Here is a 26,962-nt window from a genome sequence, read left to right as displayed (position 1 = left end):
TGAAGGGCTTCATCCACAAGTCCCACATGCCGAGCGGAATCGCTCCGTCTTAGCTCCTCCTTCACTTTCTCCAGCTGCTTCTGCAAAAGCCTGATGAGGGGAATGACCTGACTCAAGCTGGCAGTGTCTGAACTGACTTCACGTGTGGCAAGTTCGAAGGGCTGAAGAACCTTGCACAACACGGAAATCATTCTCCACTGCGCTTGAGTCAGGTGCATACCCCCTCCTTTGCCTATGTCATAGGTGGATGTATAGGCTTGTATGGCCTTTTGCTGCTCCTCCATCCTCTGAAGCATATAGAGGGTTGAGTTCCACCGCGTCACAACCTCTTGCTTCAGGTGATGGCGGGGCAGGTTCAAGAGTGTTTGCTGGCGCTCCAGTCTTCGGCACGCAGTCGCTGAATGGCGAAAGTGGCCAGAAATTTTTCGGGCCACCCAAAGCGTCTCCTGCACGCCCCTGTCGCTTTTCAGAAAATTCTGCACCACCAAGTTTATTGTGTGAGCAAAACATGGGACGTGCTGGAATTTGCCCAGATGTAATGCCCGCACAATATTGGTGGCGTTGTCAGATATCACAAATCCCCAGGAGAGTCTAAGTGGGGTAAGCCACTGGGCGATGATTTCCCTCAGTTTCTCTAAGAGGTTGTCGGCGGTGTGCCTCTTACTGAAACCGGTGATACACAGCGTAGCCTGCCTTGTAACGAGCTGGCGTTTCTGAGATGCTGCTACTGGTGACGCTGCTGCTGTTGCTGCGTAAGGTGATACATCTACCCAGTGGGCTGTCACAGTCATATAGTCCTTAGTCTGCCCTGTTCCACTTGTCCACATGTCCGTGGTTAAGTGGACATTGTGTACAACGGCATTTTTCAGGACACTGAGGACACTTTTTCTGACGTTTCTGTACAGTCTCGGTATCGCCTGCCTAGTGAAGTGGAATCTAGACGGGATTTGGAACCGGGGACACACTACCTCCATCAATTGTCTAAATCCCACTGCACTAATGGCGGATACCGGACGCACGTCTAACACCAACATAGCAGTCAAGGCCTCAGTTATACGTTTTGCTTCAGGATGACTGCTGTCGTACTTCATCCTCCTCGCTAAGGACTGTTGGAGGGTCAATTGTTTAGTAAAAGTAGTGGTGTTCCTACTTCCTCTCTGGGATGATGAACGACTCCCAGCAGCAGCAGCAACAGCAGCAGCGGCAGCAGTAGGCATAGCAATGCAGGATCCTCCGGAGGAATCCCGGATAGGAGAGTCAGTCATGCCAGTGATATGGCCTGCAGGACTACTTCCGATCCTGACTAAGGAGGAAATTGACGAGGAGGGAGTTGACGGTGTGGTTTGCAGGCGCTTGGATACAACAGGACAACGGGATTTAGGTGTCCCTGGACTGCTTACGGTCTGAGCCAAAGTTTCTGAACTTGACAGTAACTTTTTATGAACGAGCTGCAGGTGCCGTATAAGGGAGGATGTTCCTAGGTGGTTGACGTCCCTACCCCTACTTATTTCACCTTTACATATGGTACATATGGCAAGACAGTTGTTGTCCGGATTTGGATAGAAATATTGCCAGACCAAAGAGGTGGAATGTTTGGTCTTCTGCCCAGGCATGACCGTGATGGGCTTTTTCATCCCACGGACAACAACTGTCTCCCCCGGAGCCTGATTTAAACAAACCACATCACCATCAGAATCCTCCTCGCCAACTTCCTCCTCAGCGCCAGCTACACCAGTATCCTCATCCTGTTGTACTTCAACAGTGACATCTTCAATTTGCATATCAGCAAGTGGACTGTGGGTGCTCCTTTCAGCACTTGCAGGGGGCGTGCAAATGGTGGAAAGAGCCACCTCTTCCCGTCCAGTGCTGGGAAGGTCAGGCATCGCAACCACCACCACACTTGGACTCTCTTTGGGGATTTGTGATATCTTCTTAGAAAGCACAGTTCTTCGCTGTGCTTTTGCCAGCTTAACTCTTTTGATTTTTTTAGTGGGAGGAGTGCTTCCATCGTCATGTGAAGCTGAACCACTAGTCATGAACATACTAGGGATCGACCTTAGCCGTTCCTTGCCACTCCGTGTCGTAAATGGCATATTGGCAAGTTTACGTTTCTCTTCAGCTGATTTAAATGTCTTTTTCAAGGTCATTTTCCTGAACTTTGCCATTTGGGATTGTATGTGCCCTCTACTATGACATTGGGCATCGGCCTTGGCAGACGACGTTGATGGCATGTTATCGTCTATGTCATGACTAGTGGCAGCAGCTTCAGCACTAGGAGGAAGTGGTTCTTGATCTTTCTCTATTTTATTTTTATCGGAGAAAGTTTGGTCCTCCATTTATGTTATATCGATTTGATATATACGTGCGGCTAAACACAGAAAATAAATTTTTTTTTGGTTCGGACTGGAGTGTACTTTGTGGGTTACAGCACCCTTTAACGGTCAAGCCAGCCGGCCCTTTACTTATGACACAGGCGCACTCTTGGCACTACTTTGTTGATGCACGTGCGGCTACTGCGCACACAATTCACAAACACAGAAAATAATTTTTTTTTGGTTTGGACTGGAGTGTACTTTGGGGGTTACAGCACCCTTTAACGGTCAAGCCAGCCGGCCCTTTACTTATGACACAGGCGCACGCTTGGCACTACTTTGTTGATGCACGTGCGGCTACTGCGCACACAATTCACAAACACAGAAAATAATTTTTTTTTGGTTTGGACTGGAGTGTACTTTCGGGGGTTACAGCACCCTTTAACGGTCAAGCCAGCCGGCCCTTTACTTATGACACAGGCGCACGCTTGGCACTACTTTGTTGATGCACGTGCGGCTACTGCGCACACAATTCACAAACACAGAAAATAATTTTTTTTTAGGTTTGGACTGGAGTGTACTTTCGGGGGTTACAGCACCCTTAACGGTCAAGCCAGCCGGCCCTTTACTTATGACACAGGCGCACGCTTGGCACTACTTTGTTGATGCACGTGCGGCTACTGCGCACACAATTCACAAACACAGAAAATAATTTTTTTTTTGGTTTGGACTGGAGTGTACTTTCGGGAGTTACAGCACCCTTAACGGTCAAGCCAGCCGGCCCTTTACTTATGACACAGGCGCACGCTTGGCACTACTTTGTTGATGCACGTGCGGCTACTGCGCACACAATTCACAAACACAGAAAATAATTTTTTTTTGGTTTGGACTGGAGTGTACTTTCAGGGGTTACAGCACCCTTTAACGGTCAAGCCAGCCGGCCCTTTACTTATGACACAGGCGCACGCTTGGCACTACTTTGTTGATGCACGTGCGGCTACTGCGCACACAATTCACAAACACAGAAAATAATTTTTTTTTGGTTTGGACTGGAGTGTACTTTCAGGGGTTACAGCACCCTTTAACGGTCAAGCCAGCCGGCCCTTTACTTATGACACAGGCGCACTCTTGGCACTACTTTGTTGATGCACGTGCGGCTACTGCGCACACAATTCACAAACACAGAAAATAATTTTTTTTTAGGTTTGGACTGGAGTGTACTTTCGGGGGTTACAGCACCCTTTAACGGTCAAGCCAGCCGGCCCTTTACTTATGACACAGGCGCACGCTTGGCACTACTTTGTTGATGCACGTGCGGCTACTGCGCACACAATTCACAAACACAGAAAATAATTTTTTTTTGGTTTGGACTGGAGTGTACTTTCGGGGGTTACAGCACCCTTTAACGGTCAAGCCAGCCGGCCCTTTACTTATGACACAGGGGCACTCTTGGCACTACTTTGTTGATGCACGTGCGGCTACTGCGCACACAATTCACAAACACAGAAAATAATTTTTTTTTAGGTTTGGACTGGAGTGTACTTTCGGGGGTTACAGCACCCTTAACGGTCAAGCCAGCCGGCCCTTTACTTATGACACAGGCGCACGCTTGGCACTACTTTGTTGATGCACGTGCGGCTACTGCGCACACAATTCACAAACACAGAAAATAATTTTTTTTTGGTTTGGACTGGAGTGTACTTTCGGGGGTTACAGCACCCTTTAACGGTCAAGCCAGCCGGCCCTTTACTTATGACACAGGCGCACTCTTGGCACTACTTTGTTGATGCACGTGCGGCTACTGCGCACACAATTCACAAACACAGAAAATAATTTTTTTTTGGTTTGGACTGGAGTGTACTTTCGGGGGTTACAGCACCCTTTAACGGTCAAGCCAGCCGGCCCTTTACTTATGACACAGGCGCACGCTTGGCACTACTTTGTTGATGCACGTGCGGCTACTGCGCACACAATTCACAAACACAGAAAATAATTTTTTTTTGGTTTGGACTGGAGTGTACTTTCGGGGGTTACAGCACCCTTTAACGGTCAAGCCAGCTGGCCCTTTACTTATGACACAGGCGCACGCTTGGCACTACTTTGTTGATGCACATGCGGCTACTGCGCACACAATTCACAAACACAGAAAAAAATTTTTTTTTAGGTTTGGACTGGAGTGTACTTTCGGGGGTTACAGCACCCTTAACGGTCAAGCCAGCCGGCCCTTTACTTATGACACAGGCGCACGCTTGGCACTACTTTGTTGATGCACGTGCGGCTACTGCGCACACAATTCACAAACACAGAAAATATTTTTTTTTTTGGTTTGGACTGGAGTGTACTTTCGGGGGTTACAGCACCCTTAACGGTCAAGCCAGCCGGCCCTTTACTTATGACACAGGCGCACGCTTGGCACTACTTTGTTGATGCACGTGCGGCTACTGCGCACACAATTCACAAACACAGAAAATAATTTTTTTTGGGGTTTGGACTGGAGTGTACTTTCGGGGGTTACAGCACCCTTAACGGTCAAGCCAGCCGGCCCTTTACTTATGACACAGGCGCACGCTTGGCACTACTTTGTTGATGCACGTGCGGCTACTGCGCACACAATTCACAAACACAGAAAATAATTTTTTTTTTGGTTTGGACTGGAGTGTACTTTCGGGGGTTACAGCACCCTTAACGGTCAAGCCAGCCGGCCCTTTACTTATGACACAGGCGCACGCTTGGCACTACTTTGTTGATGCACGTGCGGCTACTGCGCACACAATTCACAAACACAGAAAATAATTTTTTTTTTGGTTTGGACTGGAGTGTACTTTCCGGAGTTACAGCACCCTTAACGGTCAAGCCAGCCGGCCCTTTACTTATGACACAGGCGCACGCTTGGCACTACTTTGTTGATGCACGTGCGGCTACTGCGCACACAATTCACAAACACAGAAAATAATTTTTTTTTGGTTTGGACTGGAGTGTACTTTCAGGGGTTACAGCACCCTTTAACGGTCAAGCCAGCCGGCCCTTTACTTATGACACAGGCGCACGCTTGGCACTACTTTGTTGATGCACGTGCGGCTACTGCGCACACAATTCACAAACACAGAAAATAATTTTTTTTTGGTTTGGACTGGAGTGTACTTTCAGGGGTTACAGCACCCTTTAACGGTCAAGCCAGCCGGCCCTTTACTTATGACACAGGCGCACTCTTGGCACTACTTTGTTGATGCACGTGCGGCTACTGCGCACACAATTCACAAACACAGAAAATAATTTTTTTTTAGGTTTGGACTGGAGTGTACTTTCGGGGGTTACAGCACCCTTTAACGGTCAAGCCAGCCGGCCCTTTACTTATGACACAGGCGCACGCTTGGCACTACTTTGTTGATGCACGTGCGGCTACTGCGCACACAATTCACAAACACAGAAAATAATTTTTTTTTGGTTTGGACTGGAGTGTACTTTCGGGGGTTACAGCACCCTTTAACGGTCAAGCCAGCCGGCCCTTTACTTATGACACAGGGGCACTCTTGGCACTACTTTGTTGATGCACGTGCGGCTACTGCGCACACAATTCACAAACACAGAAAATAATTTTTTTTTAGGTTTGGACTGGAGTGTACTTTCGGGGGTTACAGCACCCTTTAACGGTCAAGCCAGCCGGCCCTTTACTTATGACACAGGCGCACTCTTGGCACTACTTTGTTGATGCACGTGCGGCTACTGCGCACACAATTCACAAACACAGAAAATAATTTTTTTTTGGTTTGGACTGGAGTGTACTTTCGGGGGTTACAGCACCCTTTAACGGTCAAGCCAGCCGGCCCTTTACTTATGACACAGGCGCACGCTTGGCACTACTTTGTTGATGCACGTGCGGCTACTGCGCACACAATTCACAAACACAGAAAATAATTTTTTTTTGGTTTGGACTGGAGTGTACTTTCGGGGGTTACAGCACCCTTTAACGGTCAAGCCAGCTGGCCCTTTACTTATGACACAGGCGCACGCTTGGCACTACTTTGTTGATGCACATGCGGCTACTGCGCACACAATTCACAAACACAGAAAATAATTTTTTTTTAGGTTTGGACTGGAGTGTACTTTCGGGGGTTACAGCACCCTTAACGGTCAAGCCAGCCGGCCCTTTACTTATGACACAGGCGCACGCTTGGCACTACTTTGTTGATGCACGTGCGGCTACTGCGCACACAATTCACAAACACAGAAAATAATTTTTTTTTTGGTTTGGACTGGAGTGTACTTTCGGGGGTTACAGCACCCTTAACGGTCAAGCCAGCCGGCCCTTTACTTATGACACAGGCGCACGCTTGGCACTACTTTGTTGATGCACGTGCGGCTACTGCGCACACAATTCACAAACACAGAAAATAATTTTTTTTTGGGTTTGGACTGGAGTGTACTTTCGGGGGTTACAGCACCCTTAACGGTCAAGCCAGCCGGCCCTTTACTTATGACACAGGCGCACGTTTGGCACTACTTTGTTGATGCACGTGCGGCTACTGCGCACACAATTCACAAACACAGAAAATAATTTTTTTTTTGGTTTGGACTGGAGTGTACTTTCGGGGGTTACAGCACCCTTAACGGTCAAGCCAGCCGGCCCTTTACTTATGACACAGGCGCACGTTTGGCACTACTTTGTTGATGCACGTGCGGCTACTGCGCACACAATTCACAAACACAGAAAATAATTTTTTTTTTGGTTTGGACTGGAGTGTACTTTCGGGGGTTACAGCACCCTTAACGATCAAGCCAGCCGGCCCTTTACTTATGACACAGGCGCACGCTTGGCACTACTTTGTTGATGCACGTGCGGCTACTGCGCACACAATTCACAAACACAGAAAATAATTTTTTTTTGGTTTGGACTGGAGTGTACTTTCGGGGGTTACAGCACCCTTTAACGGTCAAGCCAGCCGGCCCTTTACTTATGACACAGGCGCACGCTTGGCACTACTTTGTTGATGCACGTGCGGCTACTGCGCACACAATTCACAAACACAGAAAATAATTTTTTTTTGGTTTGGACTGGAGTGTACTTTCAGGGGTTACAGCACCCTTTAACGGTCAAGCCAGCCGGCCCTTTACTTATGACACAGGCGCACTCTTGGCACTACTTTGTTGATGCACGTGCGGCTACTGCGCACACAATTCACAAACACAGAAAATAATTTTTTTTTAGGTTTGGACTGGAGTGTACTTTCGGGGGTTACAGCACCCTTTAACGGTCAAGCCAGCCGGCCCTTTACTTATGACACAGGCGCACGCTTGGCACTACTTTGTTGATGCACGTGCGGCTACTGCGCACACAATTCACAAACACAGAAAATAATTTTTTTTTGGTTTGGACTGGAGTGTACTTTCGGGGGTTACAGCACCCTTTAACGGTCAAGCCAGCCGGCCCTTTACTTATGACACAGGGGCACTCTTGGCACTACTTTGTTGATGCACGTGCGGCTACTGCGCACACAATTCACAAACACAGAAAATAATTTTTTTTTAGGTTTGGACTGGAGTGTACTTTCGGGGGTTACAGCACCCTTAACGGTCAAGCCAGCCGGCCCTTTACTTATGACACAGGCGCACGCTTGGCACTACTTTGTTGATGCACGTGCGGCTACTGCGCACACAATTCACAAACACAGAAAATAATTTTTTTTTGGTTTGGACTGGAGTGTACTTTCGGGGGTTACAGCACCCTTTAACGGTCAAGCCAGCCGGCCCTTTACTTATGACACAGGCGCACTCTTGGCACTACTTTGTTGATGCACGTGCGGCTACTGCGCACACAATTCACAAACACAGAAAATAATTTTTTTTTGGTTTGGACTGGAGTGTACTTTCGGGGGTTACAGCACCCTTTAACGGTCAAGCCAGCCGGCCCTTTACTTATGACACAGGCGCACGCTTGGCACTACTTTGTTGATGCACGTGCGGCTACTGCGCACACAATTCACAAACACAGAAAATAATTTTTTTTTGGTTTGGACTGGAGTGTACTTTCGGGGGTTACAGCACCCTTTAACGGTCAAGCCAGCTGGCCCTTTACTTATGACACAGGCGCACGCTTGGCACTACTTTGTTGATGCACATGCGGCTACTGCGCACACAATTCACAAACACAGAAAAAAATTTTTTTTTAGGTTTGGACTGGAGTGTACTTTCGGGGGTTACAGCACCCTTAACGGTCAAGCCAGCCGGCCCTTTACTTATGACACAGGCGCACGCTTGGCACTACTTTGTTGATGCACGTGCGGCTACTGCGCACACAATTCACAAACACAGAAAATATTTTTTTTTTTGGTTTGGACTGGAGTGTACTTTCGGGGGTTACAGCACCCTTAACGGTCAAGCCAGCCGGCCCTTTACTTATGACACAGGCGCACGCTTGGCACTACTTTGTTGATGCACGTGCGGCTACTGCGCACACAATTCACAAACACAGAAAATAATTTTTTTTGGGGTTTGGACTGGAGTGTACTTTCGGGGGTTACAGCACCCTTAACGGTCAAGCCAGCCGGCCCTTTACTTATGACACAGGCGCACGCTTGGCACTACTTTGTTGATGCACGTGCGGCTACTGCGCACACAATTCACAAACACAGAAAATAATTTTTTTTTTGGTTTGGACTGGAGTGTACTTTCGGGGGTTACAGCACCCTTAACGGTCAAGCCAGCCGGCCCTTTACTTATGACACAGGCGCACGCTTGGCACTACTTTGTTGATGCACGTGCGGCTACTGCGCACACAATTCACAAACACAGAAAATAATTTTTTTTTTGGTTTGGACTGGAGTGTACTTTCCGGAGTTACAGCACCCTTAACGGTCAAGCCAGCCGGCCCTTTACTTATGACACAGGCGCACGCTTGGCACTACTTTGTTGATGCACGTGCGGCTACTGCGCACACAATTCACAAACACAGAAAATAATTTTTTTTTGGTTTGGACTGGAGTGTACTTTCAGGGGTTACAGCACCCTTTAACGGTCAAGCCAGCCGGCCCTTTACTTATGACACAGGCGCACGCTTGGCACTACTTTGTTGATGCACGTGCGGCTACTGCGCACACAATTCACAAACACAGAAAATAATTTTTTTTTGGTTTGGACTGGAGTGTACTTTCAGGGGTTACAGCACCCTTTAACGGTCAAGCCAGCCGGCCCTTTACTTATGACACAGGCGCACTCTTGGCACTACTTTGTTGATGCACGTGCGGCTACTGCGCACACAATTCACAAACACAGAAAATAATTTTTTTTTAGGTTTGGACTGGAGTGTACTTTCGGGGGTTACAGCACCCTTTAACGGTCAAGCCAGCCGGCCCTTTACTTATGACACAGGCGCACGCTTGGCACTACTTTGTTGATGCACGTGCGGCTACTGCGCACACAATTCACAAACACAGAAAATAATTTTTTTTTGGTTTGGACTGGAGTGTACTTTCGGGGGTTACAGCACCCTTTAACGGTCAAGCCAGCCGGCCCTTTACTTATGACACAGGGGCACTCTTGGCACTACTTTGTTGATGCACGTGCGGCTACTGCGCACACAATTCACAAACACAGAAAATAATTTTTTTTTAGGTTTGGACTGGAGTGTACTTTCGGGGGTTACAGCACCCTTTAACGGTCAAGCCAGCCGGCCCTTTACTTATGACACAGGCGCACTCTTGGCACTACTTTGTTGATGCACGTGCGGCTACTGCGCACACAATTCACAAACACAGAAAATAATTTTTTTTTGGTTTGGACTGGAGTGTACTTTCGGGGGTTACAGCACCCTTTAACGGTCAAGCCAGCCGGCCCTTTACTTATGACACAGGCGCACGCTTGGCACTACTTTGTTGATGCACGTGCGGCTACTGCGCACACAATTCACAAACACAGAAAATAATTTTTTTTTGGTTTGGACTGGAGTGTACTTTCGGGGGTTACAGCACCCTTTAACGGTCAAGCCAGCTGGCCCTTTACTTATGACACAGGCGCACGCTTGGCACTACTTTGTTGATGCACATGCGGCTACTGCGCACACAATTCACAAACACAGAAAATAATTTTTTTTTAGGTTTGGACTGGAGTGTACTTTCGGGGGTTACAGCACCCTTAACGGTCAAGCCAGCCGGCCCTTTACTTATGACACAGGCGCACGCTTGGCACTACTTTGTTGATGCACGTGCGGCTACTGCGCACACAATTCACAAACACAGAAAATAATTTTTTTTTTGGTTTGGACTGGAGTGTACTTTCGGTGGTTACAGCACCCTTAACGGTCAAGCCAGCCGGCCCTTTACTTATGACACAGGCGCACGCTTGGCACTACTTTGTTGATGCACGTGCGGCTACTGCGCACACAATTCACAAACACAGAAAATAATTTTTTTTTGGGGTTTGGACTGGAGTGTACTTTCGGGGGTTACAGCACCCTTAACGGTCAAGCCAGCCGGCCCTTTACTTATGACACAGGCGCACGTTTGGCACTACTTTGTTGATGCACGTGCGGCTACTGCGCACACAATTCACAAACACAGAAAATAATTTTTTTTTTGGTTTGGACTGGAGTGTACTTTCGGGGGTTACAGCACCCTTAACGGTCAAGCCAGCCGGCCCTTTACTTATGACACAGGCGCACGTTTGGCACTACTTTGTTGATGCACGTGCGGCTACTGCGCACACAATTCACAAACACAGAAAATAATTTTTTTTTTGGTTTGGACTGGAGTGTACTTTCGGGGGTTACAGCACCCTTAACGATCAAGCCAGCCGGCCCTTTACTTATGACACAGGCGCACGCTTGGCACTACTTTGTTGATGCACGTGCGGCTACTGCGCACACAATTCACAAACACAGAAAATAATTTTTTTTTGGTTTGGACTGGAGTGTACTTTCGGGGGTTACAGCACCCTTTAACGGTCAAGCCAGCCGGCCCTTTACTTATGACACAGGCAACGCTTGGCACTACTTTGTTGATGCACGTGCGGCTACTGCGCACACAATTCACAAACACAGAAAATATATTATTTTTTTAGCACTTGGGGGGAGCACCCCTGATGGACAGAGCACCCCCTGGACAACACTACAGCACCCCTTTAGGACTGGGACACTGCACAGGACTTTGGAGTGGACACAGCCCCTATGGAGAACTGACTGCACAACACAGTCCAGCCAGCCCCTATGGACTTTGAAGTAGTGGACACAGCCCCTATTAACAACAGCAGCACAGCACAACACAGCCAGCCCCTATGGACTTTGAAGTAGTGGACAACAGCAGCACTACACTACACTACACTACACAGCACTAACTCCCACCCTCCCTCTTCACTGTCCACAGCCGAGTGAGAAAATGGCGCCGACGCGGGTACCTTATATAGGATCCAAAACCCGCGAGACTCGGAAGGCGGGATGATGACGTTTTGCCTCGATGTCAGATCCGAGTCAGGCGGGAAAAGTCGAGCCTGACTCGGATCGGACTCGGATCGGGGGGGCTCGGGGGGGTTCGGATTTCAGAAATCCGAACCCGCTCACCCCTAATATATATATATATATATATATATATATATATATATAGGGGTGTGCACCGGCCACTTTTCGTATTTTTTGTTTTGGTTTTGGATCTGGATCTTTCCGGACGAACGTCTAACACCAACATAGCAGTCAAGGCCTCAGCTATACGTTTTGCTTCAGGATGACTGCTGTCGTACTTCATCCTCCTCGCTAAGGACTGTTGGAGGGTCAATTGTTTAGTAAAAGTAGTGGTGTTCCTACTTCCTCTCTGGGATGATGAACGACTCCCAGCAGCAGCAACAGCAGCAGCGGCAGCAGGAGGCGTAGCAATGCAGGATCCCCTGGAGGAATCCCGGATAGGAGAGTCAGTCATGCCAGTGACATGGCCTGCAGGACTACTTCTGATCCTGACTAAGGAGGAAATTGACGAGGAGGGAGTTGACGGTGTGGTTTGCAGGCGCTTGGATACAACAGGACAACAGGATTTAGGTGTCCCTGGACTGCTTACGGTCTTAGCCAAAGTTTCTGAACTTGACAGTAACTTTTTATGAACGCGCTGCAGGTGCCGTATAAGGCAGGATGTTCCTAGGTGGCTAACGTCCCTACCCCTACTTATTTCACCTTTACATATGGTACATATGGCAAGACAGTTGTTGTCCGGATTTGGATAGAAATATTGCCAGACCAAAGAGGTGGAATGTTTGGTCTTCTGCCCAGGCATGACCGTGATGGGCTTTTTCATCCCATGGACAATAACTCTCTCCCCCGGAGCCTGATTTAAACAAACCACATCACCATCAGAATCCTCCTCACCAACTTCCTCCTCAGCGCCAGCTACACCAGTATCCTCATCCTATTGTACTTCAACAGTGACATCTTCAATTTGCATATCAGCAAGTGGACTGTGGGTGCTCCTTTCAGCACTTGCAGGGGGTGTGCAAATGGTGGAAAGAGCCACCTCTTCCCGTCCAGTGCTGGGAAGGTCAGGTATCGCAACCGCCACCACACTTCGACTCTCCTTGGGGATTTGTGATATCTTCTTAGAATGCACAGTTCTTCGCTGTGCTTTTGCCAGCTTAACTCGTTTGATTTTTTTAGCAGGAGGAGGGCTTCCATCGTCATGTGAAGCTGAACCACTAGTCATGAACATATGGATAGACCTTAGCCGTTCCTTGCCACTCCGTGTCGTAAATGTCTTATTGGCAAGTTTACGTTTCTCTTCAGATGATTTAAATGTTTTTTTCAAGGTCATTTTCCTGAACATTGTCATTTGGGATTGTATGTGCCCTCTACTATGACATTGGGTATCGGCCTTGGCAGACGACGTTGATGGCATGTTATCGTCTATGTCATGACTAGTGGAAGCAGCTTCAGCACTAGGAGGAAGTGGTTCTTGATCTTTCCCTATTTTATTTTTATCAGAGAAAGTTTGGTCCTCCACTTATGTTATATTGATATATACGTGCGGCTAAGGTGCACACAAACACAGAAAATAATTTTTTATTTTTGTTGGAGACTAGTGCACTTTGTGGGTTACACCACCCTTTAAGAAATGAGCCAGCCGGCTCTTTACTTATGGGACACAGGCGCACGCTTGGCGCTGCTCCTTTGTTGATGCACGTGCAGCTACAGCCCACACAATTCACAAAGACAGAAAAAAAAAATGAATTTTTTATTCTTTGTGAAGCGCACTTTGGGGGTTACACCACCCTTTAACAGACAGATGCACGCTTGGCGCTGCTCCTTTGTTGATGGACGTGCAGCCACAGTGCACACAATTCACAAACACAGAAAATATTTTTTTATTTCGTTTGGAGTGCACTTGGGGGTTATAGCACCCTTTAACGGTCAAGCCAGCCGGCCCTTTACTTATGACACAGGCGCACGCTTGGCAGTACTTTGTTGATGCACGTGCCGCTACTGTGCACACAATTCACAAGCACAAAGAAATATATTTTTTTATTTTGTTTGGAGTGCCCTTTGGGGGTTACAGCACCCTTTAATGGACAAGCCAGCTGGCCCTTTCCTTATGGGACACAGGCGCACGCTTGGCGCTGCTCCTTTGTTGATGCACGTGCAGCCACAGTGCACACAATTCACAAACACGGAATTTTTTTTTAAATTTTGTTTGGAGTGCCCTTTGGGGGTTACAGCACCCTTTAACAGACAAGCCAGCTGGCCCTTTATTTATGGGACACAGGCGCACGCTTGGCAGTACTTTGTTGATGCACGTGCGGCTACTGCGCACACAATTCACAAACACAGAAAAAATATTTATTTTTTTGCACTTGGGGGGAGCACCCCTGATGGACAGAGCACCCCCTGGACAACACTACAGCACCCCTTTAGGACTGGGACACTGCACAGGACTTTGGAGTGGACACAGCCCCTATGGACAACTGACTGCACAACACAGTCCAGCCAGCCCCTATGGACTTTGGAGGAGTGGACACAGCCCCTATGGACAACAGCAGCACAGCACAACACAGCCAGCCCCTATGGACTTTGGAGGAGTGGACACAGCCCCTTTGGACAACAGCAGCACAGCACAACACAGCCAGCACAGCCTTACATGTATATATTAGGGGTCAGCGGGTTTGGATTTCTGAAATCCGAACCCCCCCGATCTGAGGCCGATCCGAGTCAGGCTCGACTTTTCCCGCCTGACTCGGATCTGAAATTGAGGCAAAACATCATCATCCCGCCTTCCGGGTCTCGCGGGTTTTAGATTCTATATAAGGTACCGGCGTCAGCGCCATTTTCTCACTCGGCTGTGGACAGTGAAGAGGGAGGGTGGGAGTTAGGGCTGGCTGGGCTGTGTAGTGTAGTGTTGTGCTGTGCTGTGCTGTACTGCGCTGCGCTGCTGTTGTCCATAGGGGCTGTGTCCACTCCTCCAAAGTCCATAGCGGCTGGCTGTGTTGTGCTGTGCTGTTGTTGTCCATAGGGGCTGTGTCCACTCCTCCAAAGTCCATAGGGGCTGGCTGTATTGTGTTGTGCAGTCAGTTGTCCATAGGGGCTGTGTCCACTCCAAAGTCCTGTGCAGTGTCCCAGTCCTAAAGGGGTGCTGTAGTGTTGTCCAGGGGGTGCTCTGTCCATCAGGGGTGCTCCCCGCATGTGCAAAAAAATAAATATTTTTTTGTGTTTGTGAATTGTGTGCGCAGTAGCCGCACGTGCATCAACAAAGTAGTGCCAAGCATGCGCCTGTGTCATAAGTAAAGGGGCCGACTGGCTTGACCGTTAAAGGGTGCTGTAACCCCAAAGTGCACTCCAAACAAAATAAAAAAAATATTTTCTGTGTTTGTGAATTGTGTGCACTGTGGCTGCACGTGCATCAACAAAGGAGCAGCGCCAAGCGTGCGCCTGTGTCCCATAAGTAAAGGGCCGACTGGCTTGTCTGTTATAGGGTGCTGTAACCCCCAAAGGGAACTCCAAACAAAATAAAAAAATATTTTCTGTGTTTGTGAATTATGTGCATTGTGGCTGCACGTGCATCAACAAAGGAGCAGCACCAAGTGTGCGCCTGTGTGCCATAGGTAAAGGGCCGGCTGGCTTGACCAGTTAAAGGGTGCTGTAACCCCCAAAGTGCACTCCAAACAAAATAAAAAATTATTTTCTGTGTTTGTGAATTGTGTGCACTGTGGCTGCACGTGCATCAACAAAGGAGCAGCGCCAAGCGTGCGCCTGTGTCCCATAAGTAAAGAGCCGGCTGGCTTGTCCATTAAATGGTGCTGTAACCCCCAAAGGGAACTCCAAACAAAATAAAAAAATATTTTTTTTTGTGTTTGTGAATTGTGTGCTCAGTAGCCGCACGTGCATCAACAAAGTAGCGCCAAGCATGCGCCTGTGTCATAGGTAAAGGGCCGGCTGGCTTGTCCATTAAATGGTGCTGTAACCCCCAAAGGGAACTCCAAACAAAATAAAAAAATATGTTTTTTTGTGTTTGTGAAATGTGTGCTCAGTAGCCGCACGTGCATCAACAAAGTAGCGCCAAGCGTGCGCCTGTGTCCCATAAGGAAAGGGCCGGCTAGCTTGACCGTTAAAGGGTGCTGCAACCCCCAAAGTGCACTGCAAAAAAATAAAAATATATATTTTTTGTGTTTGTGAATTGTGTGCGCAGTAGCCACACGTGCATCAACAAAGTAGCGCCAAGCGTGCCCCTGTGTCATAGGTAAAGGGCCGGCTGGCTTGACCGTTAAAGGGTGCTGTAACCCCCAAAGTGCACTCCAAACAAAATAAAAAAATATTTTCTCTGTTTGTGAATTGTGTGCACTGTGGCTGCACGTGCATCAACAAAGGAGTAGTGCCAAGCGTGCGTCTGTCTGTTAAAGGGTGGTGTAACCCCCAAAGTGCACTCCAACAAAAATAAAACATTTTCTTCTGTGTTTGTGAATTGTCGGCACTGTACGTGCATCCTCAAAGCAGCAGCGCCAAGCGTGCATCTGTCTGTTAAAGGGTGGTGTAACCCCCAAAGTGCGCTCCACAAAAAATAAAAAATTCTTCTTTTTTTTTCTGCCTTTGTGAATTGTGTGGGCTGTAGCTGCACATGCATCAACAAAGGAGCAGCGCCAAGCGTGCGCCTGTGTCCCATAAGTAAAGAGCCGGCTGGCTCATTTCTTAAAAGGTGGTGTAACCCACAAAGTGCACTAGTCTCCAACAAAAATAAAAAATTATTTTCTGTGTTTGTGTGCGCCTTAGCCGCACGTATATATCAATATAACATAAATGGAGGACCAAACTTTCTCCGATAACAATAACATAGGGAAAGATCAAGAACCACTTCCTCCTAGTGCTGAAGCTACTGCCACTAGTCATGACATAGATGATAACATGCCATCAACGTCGTCTGCCAAGGCCGATACCCAATGTCATAGTAGAGGGCACATACAATCCCAAATGACAAAGTTCAGGAAAATGACCTTAAAAAAAACATTTAAATCATCTGAAGAAAAACTTAAACTTGCCAATATGCCATTTACGACACGGAGTGGCAAGGAACGGCTAAGGTCTTTCCCTATGTTCATGACTAGTGGTTCAGCTTCACATGACGATGGAAGCCCTCCTCCTGCTAAAAAAATCAAACGAGTTAAGCTGGCAAAAGTACAGCGAAGAACTGTGCATTCTAAGAAGATATCACAAATCCCCAAGGAGAGTCGAAGTGTGGTGGCGGTTGCGATGCCTGACCTTCCCAGCACTGGACGGGAAGGGGTGGCTCTTTCCACCATTTGCACACCCCCTGCAAGTGCTGAAAGGAGCACCCACAGTCCACTTGCTGATATGCAAATTGAAGATTTCACTGTTGAAGTACAACAGGATGATGATACTGGTGTAGCTGGCGCTGAGGAGGAAGTTGGCGAGGAGGATTCTGATGGTGATGTGGTTTGTTTAAATCAGGCTCCGGGGGAGACAGTTGTTGTCCGTGGGATGAAAAAGCCCATCACGGTCATGCCAGGGCAGAAGACCAAACATTCCATCTCTTTGGTCTGGCAATATTTCTATCCAAATCCGGACAACAACTGTCTTGCCATATGTACCATATGTGAAGGTGAAATAAGTAGGGGTAGGGACGTTAACCACCTCCCTTATACAGCACCTGTAGCGCGTTCATAAAAAGTTACTGTCAAGTTCAGAAACTTCGGCTAAGACCTTAAGCAGTCCAGGGACACCTAAATCTTGTTGTCCTGTTGTATCCAAGCGCCTGCAAACCACACCGTCAACTCCCTCCTCGTCAATTTCCTCCTTAGTCAGGATTGGAAGTAGTCCTGCAGGCCATGTCACTGGCATGACTGACTCTCCTATCCGGGATTCCTCCGGAGGATCCTGCATTGCTACGCCTCCTGCTGCCGCTGCTGCTGTTGCTGCTGCTGGGAGTCGTTCATCATCCCAGAGAGGAAGTAGGACCACTACTTTTACTAAACAATTGACCCTCCAACAGTCCTTAGCGAGGAGGATGAAGTACGACAGCAGTCATCCTTAAGCAAAACGTATAACTAAGGCCTTGACTGCTATGTTGGTGTTAGACGTGCGTCCGGTATCCGCCATTAGTGCAGTGGGATTTAGACAATTGATGGAGGTAGTGTGTCCCCGGTTCCAAATCCCGTCTAGATTCCACTTCACTAGGCAGGCGATACCGAGACTGTACAGAAACATCAGAAAAAGTGTCCTCAGTCTCCTGAAAAATGCGGTTGAACCCAATGTCCACTTAACCACAGACATGTGGACAAGTGAGGGCAGACTAAGGACTATATGACTGTGACAGCCCACTGGGTAGATGTATCACAACAGCAGCATCACCAGTAGCAGCATCTCAGAAACGCCAGCTCGTTCCAAGGCAGGCTACGCTGTGTATCACCGGTTTCAGTAAGAGGCACACCGCCAACAACCTCTTAGAGAAACTGAGGGAAATCATCGCCCAGTGGCTTACCCCACTTAGACTCTCCTGGGGATTGCGGGCATTACATCTGGGCAAATTCCAGCACGTCCCATGTTTTGCTCACACAATAAACTTGGTGGTGCAGAATTTTCTGAAAAGCGACAGGGGCATGCAGGAGACGCTTTGGGTGGCCCAAAAAATTTCTGGCCACTTTCACCATTCAGCGACTGCGTGCCGAAGACTGGAGCGCCAGCAAACACTCTTGAACCTGCCCTGCCATCACCTGAAGCAAGAGGTTGTGACGCGGTGGAACTCAACCCTCTATATGCTTCAGAGGATGGAGGAGCAGCAAAAGGCCATTCAAGCCTATACATCCACCTATGACATAGGCAAAGGAGGGGGTATGCACCTGACTCAAGCGCAGTGGAGAATGATTTCCATGTTGTGCAAGGTTCTCCAGCCCTTCGACAGGGGCAGCCCTACGTGAAGTCAGTTCAGACACTGCCAGCTTGAGTCGGGTCATTCCCCTCATCAGGCTTTTGCAGAAGCAGCTGGAGAAAGTGAAGGAGGAGCTAAGACGGAGCGATTCCGCTCGGCATGTGGGACTTGTGGATGAAGCCCTTCATTCGCTTTGCCAAGATTCCAGGGTGGTCAATCTGTTGAAATCAGACCACTACATTTTGGCCACCGTGCTCGATCCTAGGTTTAAAGCCTATGTGGTGTCTCTCTTTCCGGCCGACACAAGCCTGCAGAGGTGCAAAGACCTGCTGGTGAAAACACTGTCAGCTGAAGCGGAACGTGACACGTCAACAGCTCCTTCTTAATTTTCTCCCACAACTGGGGCTGCCAGGAAAAAACTTAGGTATCCTAAGCAACCTGCTGGTGGTGATGTAGGGCAGGCGTCCGGACTGAAGGACCTGGCAACAATTTCTGACATGTCTACTGTCACTGCATATGATACTGTCACCATTGACAGAATGGTGGAGGATTACATCGGTGACAGCATCCAAGTAGGCATGTCAGACAGTCCGTACCTGTACTGGCAGGAAAAAGAGGCAATTTGGAGGCCCCTGTACAAACTGGCTCTATTTTACCTGAGTCGCCCCCCCTCCAGTGTGTACTCCGAAAGAGTGTTTAGTGCAGCCGGGAACCTTGTCAGCGAAAGGCATAGGAGGTTGCTTCCACAAAATGTGGAGAAGATGATGTTCATAAAAATGAATTATCAACTCTTCTAGGGAGACCAGCCTCCAGAACGTACAGAGGGACCTGTGGTGGTGGATTCCAGCGGGGACGAGTTAATACTCTGTGAGGATGAGGATGTACACAACACTGAAGAGGGTGAGGAATCGGTGGATGAGGAGGATGAGGACGACATCTTGCCTCCGTAGAGCCAGTTTGTGCAGGGACTGATTAATTGCCAGCTTGTTTTGTGGGGGCCCAAACGAACCAATCATTTCAGCCACAGTCATGTGGCAGACCCTGGTGCTGAAATGATTGGTTTGTTAAAGTGTGCATGTCCTGTTTATACAACATAAGGGTGGGTGGGAGGGCCCAAGGACAATTCCATCTTGCACCTCTTTTTTTTCTTTGCATTATGTACTGTTTGGGGCCTAGTTTTTCAAACTGCCATCCTGTCTGCCACTGCAGTGTCACTCCTAGATGGGCCACGTGTTTGTGCCGCCCACTCGTATCTCTTAGCATAGTCATCCAGCTAACTCGGTGCAACCTTTTGGACATAAAAACACTATTGTGAGGTGTGAGGTGTTCAGAATAGACTGGAAATTTGTGGAAATTAAGGTTATTGAGGTTAATAATAGCATAGGAGCAGAAAAACCCACAAATTCTGTGATTTTAGCTGTTTTTATGCTTTTTAAAAAAAAATACAGATCCAAAACACAAAACACAGAACCCAAAAAATGGAAGGGTGGTTTTGGCAAAACCAATCCAGATCTAAAACACGAAGAAAGATCCAGATCCAAAACCAAAACACAAAACACGAAAAGTGGCCGGTGCACACCCCTAATATATATATGTACACACACAGACACACACACAAACACAGATACACATATATACATTACTGCTGCTTACTTCAGTGAGTGGCATCAGCCCAGCAACAGAATAAGGAGGCGGAGCCAAATTCAGGGGGTGGAGCTTAATCACGGGTCTTTGCTCTGTTAAAAGATTTTTTTTAAAAACAGATCTTGGGGATGGTGCGAGCGACACAGTGGGGGGTCCCTATGTGTGGAGGCTAAGGAACAACTGCCCCTGTCGCCCTCCCTATAATCCGGCCCTGGATGCAGTTCAGCTCAGCTTTATAAAGTGATACTCATTATAGAGGAGTATTAAAAATGCAAAAAATGTATAATCAGATACAGTAAACATGATATAAAAGATATTTTAATGCACCAAGGGCACTAGAAGCAAACTGCAAGCTCAGCTGTATAGTGTCACTGCAAACTATATTAAAATGGTTAAGATCTGTCAACACAGCATCCACTGGGGTCTAGTTACTAAGCAGTGTAAGGAGACAGAGTGAAAAGTGATAAGGTGCCAGCCAATCAGCTCCCAACTATCATTTTTCAAACAGCCTGTGAGATGGCAGTTAGGAGTGGATTGGCTGGCACCTTTTCACTCTGTCTCCTAACACTGCTTAGTAACTAGACCCCTACAGTCTGTGCAGGTTCGGTTTTAGATCAATTTTCTTTGGTGCCCCCACCCCCCCATCACACTAAAAATTAACATATCTTAGTTTAAGCATAACGATAGGTGATGCAATATAATTTGAATGGAATGGGTATGTAATGCCGGCTGTCAGGATGCCTCCTGTCACAATACTGACAGCGGCATTCCGATTGTTGGTATCCCTAACCTTCCCCACACGCACCCTAACCCGCCCCGTTAGTTCCTAAACCTAAGTCTCCCCCCTTTGTGCCTAACCCTCTCCCCTTAGTGCCTAAACCTAACCCCCCCCCCGTGGTGCCTGACCCTAACCCTCCCCACTAGGCATACCTCCCAAAATGACCCTCTCCAGGAGGGACACAATGCTCTGGTCCTTGACTTCCCTGGTAATTTATGATTGGTGGCGGCTCCAGAGGTGGGGCTGCAGTACAGTCCAAAATTCAAATAGGGGAGTCACACCAACTGCCAGTGAGTCCCAGCCAGTGATGTTTGGCAGCGTGTGAAATGACAGTTGGTGTGACTCCCCTATTTGACTTTTACCAGGGAAGTCCAGGACCAGAGCATTGTGTCCCTCCTGGAGAGGGTCATGTTGGGAGGTATGCACTAAGGGTGCCTCACCTTAACCTCCCCCCAAAACCTAACACTAACCCCGCTAACTGACTTAAACCCAACCCTTCCTGCCCGCAGCTAACACTACAGGCGCTCCGGCTTACCTTTGTTCGGGCACATGTCCTCCTGGATTTTGGCATCAGGATCAAGATACTGTAGGCATCAGTATTTTGACGCCTATCTTAACTCCTTTGTAGGAATTCCAATGTCGGTATAGAGACCGATGGCCTCGCAGCCGCCGGTCCCTTAACCACATTCCAATTTGATATATATATTACTGCAAGACAGATTGCTGTTTACATGTAATGTAAGCTATCATAAACTCTGCACATCACTAGTACACATATTTGGAATATACTGACCTTAAGCAAAATTATAGAGTACATACATCATAAGGACTAATACTGAGCCCTGCATGGAGAACTAGGGATATGGTACTAGGTAGTTAAGGCTTATTTACAAAGAGGTGGATTACGTCCCAGCAGGTTGGAGGCTAAAATTTAACAGGCCACTCGCAGTCAGTGTAAAGCCTGTGGGCTTTTCACTGCCCGTGACTGTGCCATATACGCCAGAATGTGGTGGATTACAAAAACCGCCACTTTGTAAATCAAGCCCTTGTTCTATACTAACGGCCAGCATCTGCATCTAAAGCAGACACTGAGCTGTTTTTTTTATGGTTCATAGATTAAATTTACAATTGTTTTTGGTGGAGGGCGGCTAAATGTAAAAATATTTCAAACTTGGATGTAAAATTTTTAACGAATGGAATGAAAATACAAACATTTTTCTAAACCCCCTAGTTCAATGTATCTGTACCTCATGTCAATTAGTCCTTTGTTTCTGCTAAATAAGTAGCCCTCTTTAGTGGTCATGTACCCAAATGTATTTGTCACTGTACAGCTGAGGATTAAATGTATAAACGCCCCTTAGCCCCCTCCTCATCGGAATGTTAATTAACGTTCTTTATGAGCTCATATAACCCCTCGTATCCCTGAGGTTACATTGTCCCCATGTGATGAGACTGCCTATGGTGAAACTTTGTAACAAGGAGGATCTGTTGTGTTTCCTATATCCTGAAAACATCATTGTTTTTATTCACAAGAACTGGTCTTAGCCCCGCAGTATTCCGAAATGTAAATATCCACTAAGCAGATAGACAAATACTGTAAGTCATTTGAGGTCAGCTGAAGTTCTAACACAGGGCTGTGTGTAGGATGTAATGGGAGATGTCTGCATGCTGAAGGGCTGTAAATTATTTACAAACTTACAAATTTACAAACTAAAGTTTTTGTCCCTTTCTTTTAAGAGTAAAAGGTGATTTTACAGCGTTACCGGTTTTATAAATGGACAAAACAAATTGCATATTTTAGATATAATATATGCATAAATTCATATAGCTTTCATATAGCATGCCATATATTACACAAAGGACACCACAAATTGCAAGGCTTATGCGGGGAATACACGGTGCGATAAAGCAGCCGATCTGACCAGGGCCGGATTAACAATGGGGCAAGTGGAGCTCCAGCTCCCGACCACCCCATGAAAATAGGCCCACAGGACCTACTGCAGTGCATGCTGTGTTGACAGGAAAAAAAACTTTTTCTGTCACCAGTCCACTACAGCGTTTCCGAAGCCCCGTCCATTCTGCAGGATTATCTCCCATTCCTTCCACCCCCTCCCGTTACCTGAAGCCCCGCTTATCCTCGGGCCTGCTCATAGCTCTGCCCTCAGACTGTCCGAAACTCCGCCTCCAGGCAGGCCGACAGTGCATTGCGAGTTGCGCTAAGCCCCACCCCCGAATCGTGTTAAGCTCCGCCCCCCGAATCACATTAAGCTCCGCCCCCTTCATCTGTATACCGAGATGCTCAAAACTCTGCCCCTGGGTTTTCTAAAGCCCAGCCATTGACCCCTCACCCCACCTTGGCAACTAACCTGGCACACTGCAGCCGGACACTAGTGAGAAAACATCTTTGTATAGATGTATATATATATAGATATATTGTAATGTGTATATAATATATATGTATCTAAATGTATATATATGTATATATTTGTATTTATGTATGTGTAAACATGTGTTTATAGTATATATATATATATATATATATATATATATATATATGTGTGTGTGTCTATATATGCATGTATGTGTATATATATATATGTGTGTATATAAATCTAATATATATATATATATATATTTATATACACATACACAGGAATCTGTATGATATACCGCTGGACAGGATGCCGCCGGTCAGAAGACCGACAGCGGCATCCCAATCTAAGTACCCTAACCCTCCCCCTTTCTTCCTCTAACCCTACCCTGGTGGTGCCTAACCCTAACCTCCCCCCGATGGTGCCTATCCCTAATCCCCCCTTCCCGCACCCTAAACCAAACCCTCCCGGGTTAGTGCCTAACCGTAACCTCCCCCCGGTGGTACCTAACCCTAAACCCCCATCCCCGCAGCCTAACCCTCCCCGGTCGGTGCCTAACCCTAATCCTCCTCGGGAGGTACCTAACCCCGCCAACACCGGGCTAACACTAACCCTTACCCGTATGCTTACTTTCGGGATACCGGTGTTCGAGATTCTGACATTGGTATCTTGATCCCTTTGGGATCACAGCATCGGCTTCCTGACGGGAGTCAGGATTCCAGCTTTGGTATACAGACGTCCGGCATCCCGTCCCCTGGCATCTTAACCGCAAGTGGTAAATTAAGAGGGTACAGGAGCTTGAGTTGCACATAAGGGGACCGATTCTTGACTTGGACCCAGAGCTGGGGGTGCAAGGAGTGGCAAGCGATATGGAAGACTTCAGAAGCCCTCCCTGCGTTGTATAGAGTACCACCTCTGCACATGTGTGATGTCACACCCACCCCACCGCTCCCAAATGGCCAGTGTCAGCACAAACAGGAAGAGCGACAGGCCCTGGATTAAGGTGTATAGGGGCCCCAGAAAGTTGGTTTATGAAGGTCCCTAAGATTCCACCCCCCCCTTGTGCTCACCATCCCATCCCCTCTGCTGGTATGTCCAGTTTGCACTGTGCTGTGCAGTTATGTGATTCAAAAAAGTTTGGGAACCTCTGCAATAGGCCCTTCATAAATATTAGCTCCAGGCCCATGTGAACATTAATCTGGCACTGGATCTGACGGATTGGTACAATTTGGCTGCTATATTGCACCGTATATGGGCCTGATGTCAGACCGAGCGCTCACCCGTGGGGTCATACATCGCACCCCCTAATCTTACTGCAGGATCAGTCGATCAGGGGAAGCGATGTGCAATCCCATGCAGCGCTATGCAGGCATAGGAGGGGGGAGCCGGCATATCGGAAGTCGGACACCCCGTCGCTTCGCATGGTGCTATCGCACCGTGAATGCCCCGCTTTATACTGCACAGAGATCCTGCCAATTGAAGTCTGCATATTGCAAAGAGATTGCCCCCAAATTGATGGCTTTACAATATATTCCCCCAGTTGCAGGCCATGTGAGTTCTGCTCATTTGCTACCCATAGATTACACATACCCGTTCTACACATTGTATATTGGATTGGATTGGATGTATATTGCACAGAAAGTCCCAGAATTCCTATACATATATACAGTAGATTCCGCAATCCTTTAGATAATATATTGCATATTTATTCTCCCTTTTGCTGACCATACATTTTTGTTGAGAGCCCCTCTAATTACTGTCTGCCACACAGTTATCAGAGTCTTGGCGAAAATGCTCCTATCATTTCTTACACTGTCCTAAATGTCCTCGGAATGCAGCTGGGAAGCTAATGCACTAAGGCCCTCATTCAGAGCCATACGCTCTGAGCAGAGCGCACGCTCTGAATGAGGGCCGGGCTCCATTTTCATGGAGCGTCCTCCTGGACGCTCGTATAGCTGTGGGTCACCACCCACAGGCTATACGAGCGTGCTTTTTGATGGCCGCGATGGTCGAGACCATCGCGACCATCGAAATTGCGAGCCGGAGCCTGCGGTTGAGGTTTTCAACCGCAAGCTCCGGAGTGATTTTGGCTCTATCAGAGCCAAAATCACTCCCACTGACATCACTAGTGATGTCAGTGGGCCGGCTTCTGACGGGAGGCGTTCCCATGGGAACGCCCCCGGCAGGGAGGCACGCCCCCGGCACGCCCACCAAAGGGGGCGTGCTGTCAATCAACATTGACAGCACGCCCCCTTTGATCGGACACAACGAGCGAAGGACTTTCCTTCGCTCGTCGCGTCTGGCGCATGCGCACGACGGAGCTCCCTCCGTCGTGCGCATGCTCAGTGCATAACATTGACCCACTTGCGAGCGGACAGCCGCTCGCGAGTGGGTCTGAATCAGGCCCTAAATTCAAGACTTACAGGGGTATTCCATATGGGTGCGAAAAACATCGTTTTTGCGTTAATATCGGAGGTATGACGTCATTATCGCAGGTTTTACTTTTACACCGTATTCAATTTCAAAGACTTATCGCAGTTTTGAAAAGTCTTTGATAAAAAACGGGGATAACTTTTCACCATTGAATAGGTGTCGAAAAAAAGTGCAGAATTGGGGTTTAGGGGTGCAGGCTTATAAAAAAAATAGCCTGCACCCCTGGGACTGACATTTAAAAAAGAACTGTGTCAAAAAAAGTTTTAAAAAAAAAATAAGGACACCCCAAAAAATTAATTTAAAAATTGGGGTGAAAAAAAAAAATTGGGAAAAAATTGTATAACAATAGGGAAATAGGTTCAGGGCTAAGTATGCGGCAGATGTTTTGAAGAATAGAATTATAGCGGCAGGTGCACAAATGCAGAATTTTAAAAAATTTACTTTAGGGACTTAAAAATATGCTAGTACCCATTTTAATGTACCCCAAATTTGATGGGACCACTTAAAAAAACGAAAAAAATAACCTAAGTGCTCTTCTGCAACACTTCTTCAATGTCGGGAAAAAAACACCTGCTGCGGCTATTTAAATCCCCGACTTTCAATTAAAGGCTAAAACGGGGGTACCCATAGTGATCCCCCATGTTTTTACAACTTTAGGGGTGTCTTACAATTTTTTTAAGGAAAAATTCGTAACTTTACGCAAAGCCAACTTCGGAGTTTCCCGTTTTCGTTAATTTTATATTGAATACGGGGATAAGCGGGAGCGCGCCCGATACTTTAACGCAGGTAAAAACTCCGATATGAAACGTTAACTTTGACAGTGAAGTTAACGTTTCATATTGAATACCCCTCTTAGACACATATATGCATTGGATAATGGGCAAAAATTTATGAAAATTACAGTATGCGTCATTGTACTAGCACTGTGCATTATGTATTAGTCAAGTAAAGCCAAGTTTTAATATTTTAAATGCAGCAGTAAAATAGAATACATTTATGTCCTGTCCTGCCAGTCTGTTCTGGTCTTACCATTCTTTAAACCACAGTCATGCCTTCCAATATGATCTGTATCACCAGGTACACAATGGT

General features: G+C 47.4%; 1 protein-coding gene across 2 annotated transcripts in view; it reads left to right on the top strand.

The window, feature by feature from the left end:
• SLC11A1 (solute carrier family 11 member 1) overlaps window positions 1-26,962 on the top strand; it is a 157,723-nt gene that overhangs the window by 76,522 nt on the left and 54,239 nt on the right. The window lies entirely within an intron of this gene.

This window comes from Taudactylus pleione, unplaced genomic scaffold (genome assembly GCF_031769625.1).
Source record: "Taudactylus pleione unplaced genomic scaffold, aTauple2 ptg000122l, whole genome shotgun sequence".
NCBI lineage: Eukaryota > Metazoa > Chordata > Amphibia > Anura > Myobatrachidae > Taudactylus > Taudactylus pleione.
This window is presented reverse-complemented; position numbering and strand designations above follow the sequence as displayed.